Source organism: Rattus norvegicus, chromosome 16 (assembly GCF_036323735.1).
Source record: "Rattus norvegicus strain BN/NHsdMcwi chromosome 16, GRCr8, whole genome shotgun sequence".
NCBI classification, from domain to species: Eukaryota; Metazoa; Chordata; class Mammalia; order Rodentia; family Muridae; genus Rattus; species Rattus norvegicus.
In genome coordinates, this window is record NC_086034.1 from 203286 (window position 1) to 216414 (window position 13129).

General features: G+C 44.6%; 1 protein-coding gene across 14 annotated transcripts in view; it reads left to right on the forward strand.

Annotated features, from left to right (window-relative positions):
• The window catches only part of LOC134482310 (uncharacterized), a 399485-nt gene that overhangs the window by 52357 nt on the left and 333999 nt on the right, over nt 1-13129 (forward strand). The window contains exons 2-4 of one of the 14 annotated variants that reach the window (XR_010058338.1): nt 7074-7228; nt 8980-9064; nt 9539-10682. The exons of 11 other annotated variants lie outside the window; for them this stretch is intronic. The gene's annotated coding sequence lies outside the window, so the exon portion shown is untranslated. Of the gene's footprint in view, nt 1-7073; nt 10683-13129 lie in introns of those variants that run through there. 2 more of the 14 variants (XR_010058337.1, XR_010058336.1) reach the window with 2 other exon arrangements.

Below are 13129 nucleotides of genomic sequence, written 5' to 3' on the forward strand. Positions count from 1 at the left end.
AGGAGGTAGATTGGTGAAAACGTTTGGGAACACTGAATGTGTGCAAGCTATTTGGCTAGTGATGTCTGTATCTGTACTAGTTAAAATCTGATCTTGGATATTCTACTTCCCTCTTCTGATAGATCACTCACTTGCTCCTCACGATGGGCATTTCTTGTCTCAAGTCAGTTGACATCCTACACTCTCCACCAGTGTATCTACTGCAGCATGCTGGAGGCTGCTTTAGAATGCGTTTCTTAATTACTTTTATTTTGATATATGTGCATGCCTGTGTGATTGAATGCTATGTTTGTATGCCCACAGATCTCCTGGAGCTGAAGTTACAGGCAATTGCAAGCTACCCTGCCTGGTGCTCTGAACTCTGGTCTTCTGTAAGAGCAGGAAGCACAAACCTCATATATGTGTATGGGGAGGTCCCAGTCAAAAGGCAGACTGGCTAAAAGTATCATGCAATACTGCCTTCTGACCATGTGTATAAAGTATATACAAAATACAATGAATTGCCCATTCGACATGAGTAGGGTCACAAAAAATACCATGTTAGGGATATGCAGGCATTCCAAAATCTGAAAACCTCCTGAAGTCTCAAAATTTGGGAAAGGAGAACTTATCCTGTATTTGATCTTCTGACCACACTTATCACTGCCTCTGTAGTAATGTCACATGCCATTATCAACATAGTGCATCAGTGTGGCCCTGTGGAAAGTCCAGGTAACTCAGACCCTGTCAGTTACATTGTCACCGAGTAAGACAGACTCACCAGAACCCCAAGACAGACCTGTGGAGGAATTCTGATGCTCAACTCACACAAATGGCTGTGAACTGGGGATGCTTCTTTGGATGAGTGTAGAATTGGAAAGGAGCTTCAGAATAAGAGCGGTCCTGCTGTCCTGCTGTCCTGCTGTCCTGCTGTCCTGCTTGCTTGCCATTATGTTAGTGGGTTCCTGGTGACTGTGTTAACCAGCCTGTCACAGCTGTGATGAAACCTGACACGATCAGCTCACAGGGAAAAAGACTGATTTTGGCTCATGATTTTGTTGGTAGTTGTTCACAGTGAAGTAGAGCATCGTGGCAGCAGGAGCGTCAGAGGATATAGGTACAGACAGTTGGACAGACAGATTCACACACACACACACACACACACACACACACACACACACACACACACACAGTGCAAACCCATGCCTTCCAAAATTTGAAACACTACCACAAAAAATATTACTAGCACAGCACTCAGCCCTTGAAGCTGTGGGGCATAACTAATTGGTTTGTAGTAGATCACTGTAGGGGAGGAAATGACAGGGTTCATCTGACCTGCCTTTTTCATGTGTGTGAGTGTGTGTGTGTGTGTGCGTGTGTGTGCATGTGTGTATGTGTGTGTGTGTGTGTGTGTGTATTTCACTTATGTATTCTAGAACTGGAATGAATTATTGGAAACATTCAGCTTTAGTGTAGGGACTCACATTTACGTGATCTCTAGCACCTCTTTTATAAGGGGCTACGGTTAGGCTTTGTGTCTTAGAGTATCAACAACAACTGAGCCCCCACATCTAACAACCCTCTGGACAGCTGGAACTTCTATTCTTTGTTGTAAGACCTTGGTTCTCTCAGGACATGGCCATGGGTCTACAAGCGTATATTGACTATAGTGTTACAAGTCCTCTTTTCACCAGAGGACTCAAACTCAACTTCTTTTTTAATTGATGAATTCTGGGTCTAAGAACTGGCACAGATCTGGAAACAGGGCAAGTACTGTGTTTTCTACTTAGTGAGTCTACATTCGGTCACACACATTCATCTCTGTTGATTCCCCATAGTACAAAGAACCCCCTACTGGTTTACTAGAATCGTGGGCTCTATTAGGCATTTCCATAGGTTTGAAGCCAGTGAACCTATCTAGAAAGGATGAATAGATACATAAATATTCTAGGCTTTGCAGGCAGTGGATCATTTTTATGGCCACCTCCATTTGGCTGCAGCAACCCCAAAGGAACTGCAGATAGCATCTAATCAGATGAACATGATTCTTTCTGATAAAACTTTACAAAAACAGGGTGAATGGGATTTTGTGTGCAGACCACAGTTGCTGACACTGTAGGTTGGCCCGATTCCTTCCTGCCACCCCAATTTTGATGCATGTAAGACAATTCCACCCACTTTGCTTTTGGAAGTCAGAACCACGACCTCCTGTTCCTTCTAATCTTTTTCAGTTCAGATGGCCGTGGGGACCCCAGTTCCACACAAGCTTATCCTAGCAGGGCCAGTGGTTTCATATGGTGCTCTTTTCACTCCGTGGAAAATGGACTGCCCTGCTCCTTTTTGAGGACCCAGTGTGCCAGAGGTCTCGGCTCAGCCTTCGGCTCATCCAATTTTCATCCTTTCCCCACTTAATAAATTATTGAGGCAAAAATTCACATCACATGAAATCAACCATCTTACAGGCAGCAATTCAGGGGCACTTGAGTACATTTTTGATGTTGTGTAACCACCACTCCTGTCTTATTCCAAGACATTTCCATCACTCCTCCAATGAAGCAATTAAGCACTTTCTCCTGACCCATCACAGGCCTCATAGCCACCAAGCTGCCTTCTGCCCATCTGCATTCATCTCTTCTGGACGTTTCCTGCAAATGGAATTACGTAATTCCATTTATGGCACGATGATGTTTCTGAGGTTTAGCTGTGTTGTCAGCCCTTCAGTCCTTTTTACAGGTGAATGTATTTTATTATGTCCATCTCTATGTGTCTATGTATACATCTGTCCATTGTGATTTGTTCAGCCATTCATCCACACTGGTCAGCACTTGAGTAGGTGCCACCTTCTGGCTTTTGTTAACAGCACTGCCGTGAACACTTAGGGACATCCATTTGTTTAAATATATGCTTTAAATTGTTTTGCACCGTTGGGCATGGTGGTACATGGTGGTAATACCAGCATGAGGCAGGCCGAGGCAGAAGGATCATGAATTGGACACTACTATTGGCTACATAATGATTTTTAGGGTATTCTTGGCTACCCAGGGAGACCTTATCTCAAACAGAAGAAATAAAATTAAAAAAATTTTGGGATACATTTAGTAGTGGAATTGAGGGGCCGTTAGGCAAATCTATATTTAACTTTTTGAGAAACTGCCAAGTTGCTTTTCATTGTTGCTACGGGAAGCACTTTGCATCCCTACATCCTTAACAACAATGTCCAGACATCTTGACAACACGCGTTACTTTGTGGTGTTTAGTTTTTTAAAATTACCATTTTCCTAGTAGGTGTGAAATGATACTTCACTGTGGTCTTGATTTGCATTCTCCAAATGACCACTGACCTTAAGCATCTTCAATGTGGATGCTGACTCTTTCTATACTTCGTAGAAATAGCCATTCAAGTTCTTCGCTCATATTTTCTTAGATTAGATTGTTTGTGTTTGTTGTTGTTGTTTTGCTGTCTACTTGTTAGAGTTCTTTGTATATGTTTTGAATACTGGACTCTTATCATATGCATTATTTGCATAGCTTTTGTTTTATTCAGTTTTAGGACTCACTCTTCACTTTCTTGATAATATCATGTGATGCACAAAGGGTTTTGGTTGTGGTGATGCCTCATTCCTCCATTCCTCTGGCTTTTGCTGTCATGTCTAAGAGTCTACTGCTCTATTCAAGGAGTTTTTGGTTTTAGCTCTTATATTTAAATTGTTGATCCAGTTGAATTCATTCTTGCAATCATATGAAGTAAGGTCCCAACTTCACTTTTCTGCATGTGGACATCCATTTGTTGGTCAAACAATGTTTGTTGAGAAAGCCACTCTTTCTCCACTGAGTGGTCTTGGTCCTTCTTTTGGAGATGATTGGTCTTTCTAAGCTATTGAGAATGTGATAGGTTTGCCTGGATCTTCATCTTTTCTGAACGCAACTTCTAAGCAACACTCTTTTGGCTCCTGGAGCATCAAGTTCTTACTTTCTTGCATCAGATTTAAGCAAACATTTTCTGCAAATGGCCAGCAACTAGGGATTAGGTTAGGTTTCAGGAATCATTGAATCTTAAAGATCGCCTCCCCATGACTTGTTATAATAACTCCCCAGAATCATGCTGACATTAAACCAGCTCTAGTGTGGTTTCTGCCACGTCATGAGCCATTGCAGTATGAGCCCCTTGGCCCCAGCTTCTATACCTTCCCTCTCAGTGTCTCATGGTATGTCCAAGCCAGGTCTCACAGGTGGGTCTCTTAGCAGACCGGACACCTACCTTGTGAATCCTGGCTGTGATTCACAGTTAAACTTCTGTTGGCTAATGAGGGTCAGGACTGTACCGGGAAGAAGTGTAGGCAGACTTCCAATATGGCAGTGATGGCAAGGAAGAGATTTGTCATCCAGAAGAATAGACCTTGTAGCAGCTGTTGGGGCTGCAGGCAGATTGGAAACCCTAAGGGTTCAAGTGTATCAATTTGGATACTTCTAGATTATGTTTCAGAGTCCTTTTCTTTCCATCAGCATCTTAACTTGGCAGATGAGAGTAACTGGACTAAAGAGGCAGGATTTCCAAAGCCCTGCAGCTCTTGTGATTATGCCCTATGTCTGACCTCAGTGCTCTCTGCTGTCCAAACTCAGGAACTGAAGATCTTAAATGACATTCAAGGAGTTCTGCACCTCTCACACTTACTTTGCATTGCTGATTGATTTGTCTCAAGCTTGTCATATTCTCTCTTCAAAGCATGGTGTTCTCACTTGAGAGTCCTTGTACTTAGCATCTCCCGTCCCTCTCAACCTCTGGGGCTTTTGCACCATCCTGTGTGTGTCTCCCAGCACCCAGCCCAGTTTAACAGGTAAATGTCATAGCAACTGGGCTAGAACAATGCTGTGTGAGTAAGGTGTGTGCCATGCAGGCATAAGGACCTAAGTTAGGATGCTCAGCACCCACCTAGAAGTTGGCTGCAATGGTGTCTGTCTGTCTGTCTGCCTGCCTGTATTTATGTAACTTTAGTGCTGGGGAAGAGAAGGATGGAGACAAGTAGATACTGGACCTCATTGGCCAGTCTGTCTAGCTGGATCAATGAGCTCCAGGTTCTGTGAGAAACTCTGTCTTAAAAAAAGAAAGGAAGAAAGAAAAAAGAAAAATGGAGGGCACTGGAGAGTAAGAGCTCAGTTCTTAAGAGGATCTGAGTTCGGTTCCCAGCACCCACATCTGATGGCTCATAATCACCTGTAACACCAGCTCTAGGGGATCTGACATCTCTGGCCTCCATAGGCAACCATACTCTTGTGCATATACACACCTGTCTGCACAATTAAAATGAAAATGAGTCTTTAAAAGCCAAAGTGACCAATAGGAGAAATAAAGGATCCTGAGATTGATCTCTGACTTCCACATGTCTGGTCACACACATACACATACATGTGTACCTGCATGCACACAAACATAGCTACATCTATCTATATCTGTATCATTTTTATTTATGTATCATCTATCGATATCTATATATCTATATTTATACATATTTATCACATATACATGCACACGCATATAAACTGGCATGTGTACACTCATGCACAAGTAGAGTCAACTGTACTAAACTCCACTAAGTACTCCGAACACGAAAATCACTACCTATTTCCAGGCGAGTGACTCTTAGCAGAATCCCCTCCTTAGTTTCCCAGGAACACTTGGGTCCCAGTTGTCTTAGGTTCTTCTATGCATTTAACAAATGCAGGCACTTATTGAGAGAGCCTTACCCAGGAGCAGCTTGTAGGGAGTGAACCAGGCTAGGGAAGAGGAAGGAGCTCAGTATGCTAGTCTAGGTTTCCCATAAACCTTTCTGCAGAATCATCTGCTGGATCTTCCTATCCTGCAGCAACTGCATATGACCCTTGGGTGAGAGATGTATCCTCCCTGGCAGGTAAGAGCCAGTCTTTGGAGAAAGGGCAGATGCGACTTATCATCAGCCAATGAGCAAAGCTCCTGGGGATAGGGGCACAGGGCAACAGGGAGCAAAGCCTCTATGGCACAGAGGATGGCATGTTCTGTTGATAGTGACATTTCAGCAGGGCTGGGGCAAGGAAGATGAGGCAGTCAAAGATGGTGTAGGACCTTGAGCCTGGATGGGAAGCAGCAGAAGTGATGAGAAATGGCTGAGTTTTTGATGCACTTTAGTGATTTTTTTTTCCAGAGCTGGGGACCGATCCCAGGGCCTTGCGCTTGCTAGGCAAGTGCTCTACCACTGAGCTAAATCCCCAACCCCTTGATGCACTTTAGAAGACAACTTTGCTGATGTCTAATCAACATAAAGAGGCCATGCCTAACATGTGTATTTAATGAGTTTAGTGTATGCATTTATCTATGTCACCCCAATACCCAAGGTAATGAGCATTTCCACCATTCCTTATTCCTTGGTACCCTCTCACCTGCTCATGTGCACCAACCCTTGTTTCCCATTCCCTCTGTGTCCCAGGCAGTCATCTGTCTTATTTCTGCATATATACACATATATTACAATATATTATATATTCATATGTATATGATATATTACATTATATTCATATATGTATATAATATATTTATATATAATTCACAACACACATGCACACATATGTATTGCTAGAGTTTTGTATGGATAGCATGTACATTCCCATCTCTTTCACTCAGCATTGTCACTGTGGAACTCATGCATCATTGTGTCAATGGTTCATTCCATCATATTCCATGATATGGACACAGTATAGCTGATGAACATATAGGTTGTTTCCAGGTAAGGGTGAACCTGTGGGATTTGTCATGGGTCGGAGGTGGAATATAAGACAAAGGGAGGAGTTAGGTAGTCAACAAAAACTGAATAGATTCCCTGAAATTATTCTAGGAGCTGAGTGGAGAGAAAGAACAGACAGCCATCATTTCTTGCCTTGGGGAGTTCTACACTTCTTTTATGGCAGACTAGGGAAGACAGGGGTAGCATTGGACTCTGGCGGGAGTGGGGATGGCATGGTGAAGGCTATGAAAGGGTGTGTGCAGAGAATAGTGGCAGTCTCTTTGTGTAAGAGTGGCCTGGCTGCTGTCAAAATGACTTCTAAGTAATTATGTTTGTCCCCAGAGACTGACACTGCTGTTATCCTTGGTCAGAGGAGCTTCTTTTTATGCACTGGGCAGCAGGAACTACAGAGACACATAACCATTTGATGCCAAACCCTGGATGACACATCTGAATTGACCCTTCTGAGGCTCAAAGAACACTGCAGAAGAGAGGTGGTGAGGAGAGAGCCTGAGCATGGGGCAGGCTGCTTGGCACTGTAATAGCCGCTGTGGTCAGTGTGCATAATGTGAGAGATTGGGCCCATCAGCATGCTGTCACAGAGGCAGGAGGGACTCACAGGGTCCCACTCCTTCCCAAGGTAGGTGGTGGCTGCCAAGGGAAGTGAGTCATTTTCTTCAGAGGTATAGCCACAAGTAAGGTGCCATGCTCCTGTACACAACTGGAGATAAACTTACCATGTCAAAGTAGAATAGGAAAGGGGACACTTATGGGAAGAGGAAGGCAGAAGTGGGAGGGTACAAGAGAGCATGCTGGGAGTCAGTGGTAGCAGATATGACCAAATACACCATGTATGTATGAAAATGTCATGATGAAACCCATGATTACATTTAGGTAATATAAACATTAAAAAAAATTGGCTGAACTGGTATGGAAAGATTCAATGATTCAATACTGTTTATTATTCCTCTGACCCTGGCTGAATCACATCACTGCACCAAGCAACCTCCATGTCTTCATCTACAAAGTGGGAAAGATAGTTCCTTCAGGTGAACAGAGGTGTCTGATAACGTGTGACCAAATCCAGATGCTTTCTTACCTGACCGAAGTCAGGACACTGAATTCACTTGCTCACTTCTGTCAAGAGGATCAGGTGTCATCAGAAAGCAACCTATGGTTCAGCACCTCGTTCTACCCTCTCCTTCTGGTCCCCAGGTGCAGAGTCAGCCTGTAGGCCCTGAACATGCAAGGAGAATGAGAGGCCTGCTGGTAGCTTTATTTTTAGAGCTTTCGCTGCAAACCAGCTCAGACTCCCTAACTCCATGGGGAGCTGAAGTCAGGCTATATTTAGGAGGCACAGCTGTGACCCACTATGGCTCCTGCACCACTAGGGTTCAGTCCTCATGGTGCTTGGAGTACACATCACTTTGCCGACACTATATTTCTCCCCTCTGGGTCCTACCCAGTAGCTGTGGGTTCTCTCATTCCCAAAGTTTTGTCTCATGGGCTCTGTGATGCAAAGCAAGGGGGGGCACAACCCACCTGCTTTGCTGAAGCCATAGCTGCTGCCTCATTATGGGGAGGCAGCTGGGAACATGGTTCCTGTTGGTTCCCTGTATGTAGCCATAGCAACCATGATGAGCCACATTTGTTGTGTGTTTATAATTTATCCCGTGCTTTTCCAATCAGCCCCTATCTCAACCTCCTGATGGGTCTGGAACATGGTACCCTCAGCATAGTCTCCAAGTTCTCGATGAGGAAGCTGGTGCCAAGAAGAACAGGGATTTGTTCAAAAGCACAGTGAGTGAGGACATGAACTTAGGTTGTAGATATTTGTCTTAGTAAGGGTTTTACTGCTGTGAATAGACACCATGACCAAGTCAAGTCTTATAAAGGACAACAATTAATTGGGGCTGGCTTACAGGTTCAGAGCTTCAGTTTGTTATCATTAATGTGGGAACATGGCAGCATCCAGGCAGGCACAGTACAGGCAGAACTGAGAGTTCTACATCTTCATCTGAAGGCTGCTAGGGGAAGACTGGCTTCCAGGCAGTTAGGATGAGGGTCTTAAAGCCCACGCCCACAGTGACACACCTACTCCAACAAGGCCATACCTCATAATAGTGCCACTCCCTGGGCCGAGCGTATATAAACCATCACAATATTGAAGTCAGGGTTCTTAGAGAATGGCTATCATGACAAATGTACAGTTGTACGGCCCTTTAACTAGCTTACCCTCTGCCTGCAGGAATCCAGCTTCTTAGCACAAGACTCAAGAGTTGGCTCACCTGCTCTCTTCCCTGAAAAGACCTCTCTGGTTTCTCCAGTCATTGGTATTTCACAATGAAGTAAAGAATATGATTTGAGTAGAGCATGGGAAAGAACAGTTCTAACAGTTACATGGCACCCCTGCTGTGACTCAGGCTCCCCTAGGGCGGGGATCAGCATCCATCACCACCAGATACCTACCCCCCACCACACCCCCATCACTTGCTTGGGACCACACCAGCACTTGGAAGATGCTTAGCAAATCTCATCTGAGCTGAGTTCTAACCACCTCCTCTAACAAACTAACTAACTAACTAACTAACTAACTAACTAACTAACTAACAGTCCCCAGAGCCTGTGCAGAGTATGATGCAGTTTATGATTGCTAGGCCCTTGAGCTCTCCCCTGCTAGCTTTGCAACCTGGGCTGTTCATATAACCAGTGGAAGCCTCTATATATTAATTTTTGGATGTTGTGATAAAACATGATTACCAGAAAAATTTACGGAAGGATGACTTTATTTGGGTTTCTGGTTCCAGAGGGATAAGAGCCCACCATGGTGGGAAGGCATGACAGCAAATGGCAGGCATGATGGTAGAAGCAGAAAGATGAGAGCTCACATCTCCAGCCACAAGCATGAAGCAGAGAGAGAAAACTGAAGGTGAGATGGGCTTCAAACTCTCAAAGACCCCTCTGCCAGTGACATATATATCCCAGCAAAGCCACAGCTCTTAAACCTTCCCAAACAGCACCACCAACCAGGCACTCAGTGATTTAATACCGAAGCCTATAGGGGATGGTTTTCATCCAAACTACCAGCTTGGCTTGTTCATCTCTAATGTGGGAAGACCTTCCTCATGGTAAAATGTTAGCTGAGGACATTCATGGTTCATTGGCCATCTTGCCATATTTTCTAGGCTGGACACCACATCAGCATATATGTGACTCTACCCCACAGAGAATGAGCCAATGGATATTCACAATCCTCCTCTTCTCTCCATTCAGAGGTGGTATAGCTTGCCTAAGAGTGCCTGAAGAGTTGGGGAACACCCTGTGTCTTCTTTTATGGTCAAATATGCTCTTTGGATGAGAGGAAGAGACACCTTCACCTTGTTTTTGGCAGTCCTGGGGACAGAGCCTAGAACATTGTGCATGTTAAGCTAGTTCTTTGCTGTTGAGTTACCCTCCACCCCTTCTCTATTTTCTCGATGGAAAAGCCCTTCATCTTCCCTTTGCTGCTAGTGTTCCAGAGGATAGAAATCCAGGAAAGACGGAGGCTTGGTGATTTGGGTAGAGGATCTTCCTAAGATATTGTCATCTGACTGGGGATGGCCAGAGTTTGGGACGTGCAGGTCCTACCAGGGGGCCAGGAGAGCAGAGGTATGCCAAGGCGACCTTTTATACCTGGGTGATTTGTCTAGCCAGGAAGTAGAAAATGGAAGAGGCCAGGCACTCAGGACCTGTCCTGGCTCCAAGGCAATGGACATGGGGCTGACTCTGGGACCTGAGAATGGCTATGATGGCTTTGATCTAGGTGGCACCAATCAACTGGACACAGTTTGCTATGGGCAAAGACCTCACTGGCCTTGTGGTGGGGCTTTGTTCCTAGACTGGGCAGTGATGTTTGTCTGTCTGTCTACTTCTGGTCAGTCTTAGGGGAGGCAGTCTGGCTTTGGCCTAGATCCCCAGTGCCTTATTTTGTTCTGTGGAAGGTAGGCTGGAGGTGGGCACATCTTTGGATGGAGCAGTGTCTCAGGATGCATAGAGACAGCAGTGACTTCTCTTGAACTGTGTCCATTTTGGGCTGTGCATGGGGCGGGGGAGGTGGGTCCCTTCTGAGCTCAGCAAGCAACAGCTGGTGTGTGACCCTGAAACTTCTCTTTCCTGCTGCAGTAATAGAAGAGGCCCAGGGCTTTTTAGGCACAGGCTTCTCCATCTGCCAGTGTCCCTGGGTGACAGTGTGGAGCAGAGTTCTCCTGCTCATTAAGGCAGCTGAGCAAGGTGTGGGTTTTGTGGCTTAGGCTGGAAATTTGGGGATGATTTTCACAACAAAGACTTGGAAGCCTTGGAAGCCTTAGAAGCCTTGGAAAGCTGGCAGTGATGCTATGAGAAGACACAGATATCATTCAACACTGTGTCACATTCTAGGAACAGAACTCCATACAGATACCCATGACCTTCTTGACTTAGCACATAAGGTATAGATGCCCAGTGTGGCTAAGTAACATACTTAAGGTCATTTTGTTTAGGGGCACAGCCATACCTGATAACCTTTGTTTTAACAGCTTGTGTAAAAATAAATTAGTTTTTTCCAAATAGAGGACTCCATTTGTCTACTGGCTTTGCTGTAGTTCTCAGTAATGTCGTACTTTTACTTTTTTGTATTATTGTTAAGTGAAGTTCAAAGCACCATAGTGAATGGATGCTTAGAGTCAAGCATCTATTGTCAATCAGCAAACACTTAGAAATTGTGAAAGAGCCTACTTTGAAGTGAGAAGGGATTTAAATCATTAGGGAGTAAGTAAAAAAATATTTTATTTTGTGTGTATGAATGTTTTACCTACACAGATGTATTTGCACTCCATGTATGCAGCGCCTGAGGAAGCCAGAGGAGGGCATTAGATCCTCCATAATGGGAGTTGAAGAAGGGTGTGGGCAGCCTGATATGGGATCTGGGAGCTGAATCTGTGTCCTCCAGTGGAGACCAAATGCTCTTAGCTTCTGAGCCAACTCTCCAGATCTGCATCTAGAATTTTGTAAGGATGAACAACAGCAGGAGGCCTCCCCTTTGCTCTATTTTGCAAACAAGAAGCTTTGTATGCTAGAGATTAAACAAATATTGGTGTTGGGTATTTGTAGGCATGTGTGTTCTCCGGTGTGTATTAGTGGTATGCCTTTGGACATGTGTGTTCTGTCTGTGTCCATACATGTTACTTTGACCAACACAAAAACAATTAGCTGAGTTTTTTTTTTAATGACCTTTAATTCTTTTATGGGAATAGTAGTAAAAGTGAAAGAGTGAATAGATTTCACAGAATCATGACTGTTTTACACTATCCTCTGGACTTCTTGAATTTTGTTGAATCCCATTCTCCTAAACCTTTTGTGTTGAATCAGATTATTTTTAGAGTACCAATATTATGTGCCTGCTGCGTCTCAGTGCCTCAGGGGCAAGATACTAGTGACCTCAAGAGGCTTGGAGCTTCTTTGGTTAAAAAGATTAAAAAAAAGCCCCACATCTCTATAGGATAGAGACATTTGGTGAACATATCATAAGAGAATTCTCCAGAAGCCTGGGACCATTCAGAAGAGGGATTTACATCATTTGAGGCTGGGAATCAGGCAGGCCCAGAGAGGGTAAAGTGCCCAAACTCGCTTAGATTGGTAAGGCACTGTAGATCTTGACAGTAGACTTTGGGAGAGGTGGGTCCTAAGGCATAAAATGGGCCAGAAGGATGGGATGAAATTAAACAAATTCTATCAGTTCCACCAGGAAGTTGAAATAAACAAGCCAACTACAGGCTCAGCTCAGGCCTATCACCTGACAGGTGCCAGTCCCTGGGTCCATTTATGGAAGGTGCTTCTACTTATGCCTGGTGTGTGTGGCTACACAGCCTCAGGAACACCCACACCTGTCTCTAGCTTCCCACCTCCCTACAGACTCCCTTCTGCACATGATGAGCTTCGGTCTTTGCACTGCTCTATAGCAGGGGTGCCGCCTGTCAGCCAGAAAGACGTGTTCTCAGCGTGCCATGCTGTGGCCCCACAGAGGCCTGGTTCCAAGAGGATTGAAAATGTAATCACGACAGTTTTTATTAGCAAAAGAACAGCAGGATCCCTTCTGCTGTCCATATGGAGAGATCCCGATGGGTATTCATGAAGCAGTTTGCCACGGGAACAGCCGTGCTTAAAACTCCTCGTCCAATTACCTTTGAACTTGCCTTTTTTTTTTTTTTAAAGCTGTGGTGACTGCTGCTGCTGCATGCAAAATGTCACACATTTTATTTCTACCAGGGAGGGGGAGGAGCTTGCCTTCCTCTGAGTGGGGTTGCCCTGCTGGGTGGGCAGTGGTGATCTAGACAAGACCCCGGGAGTTTGGAGCCTGAGTCTCTCGTGATTAGTGCCACAAT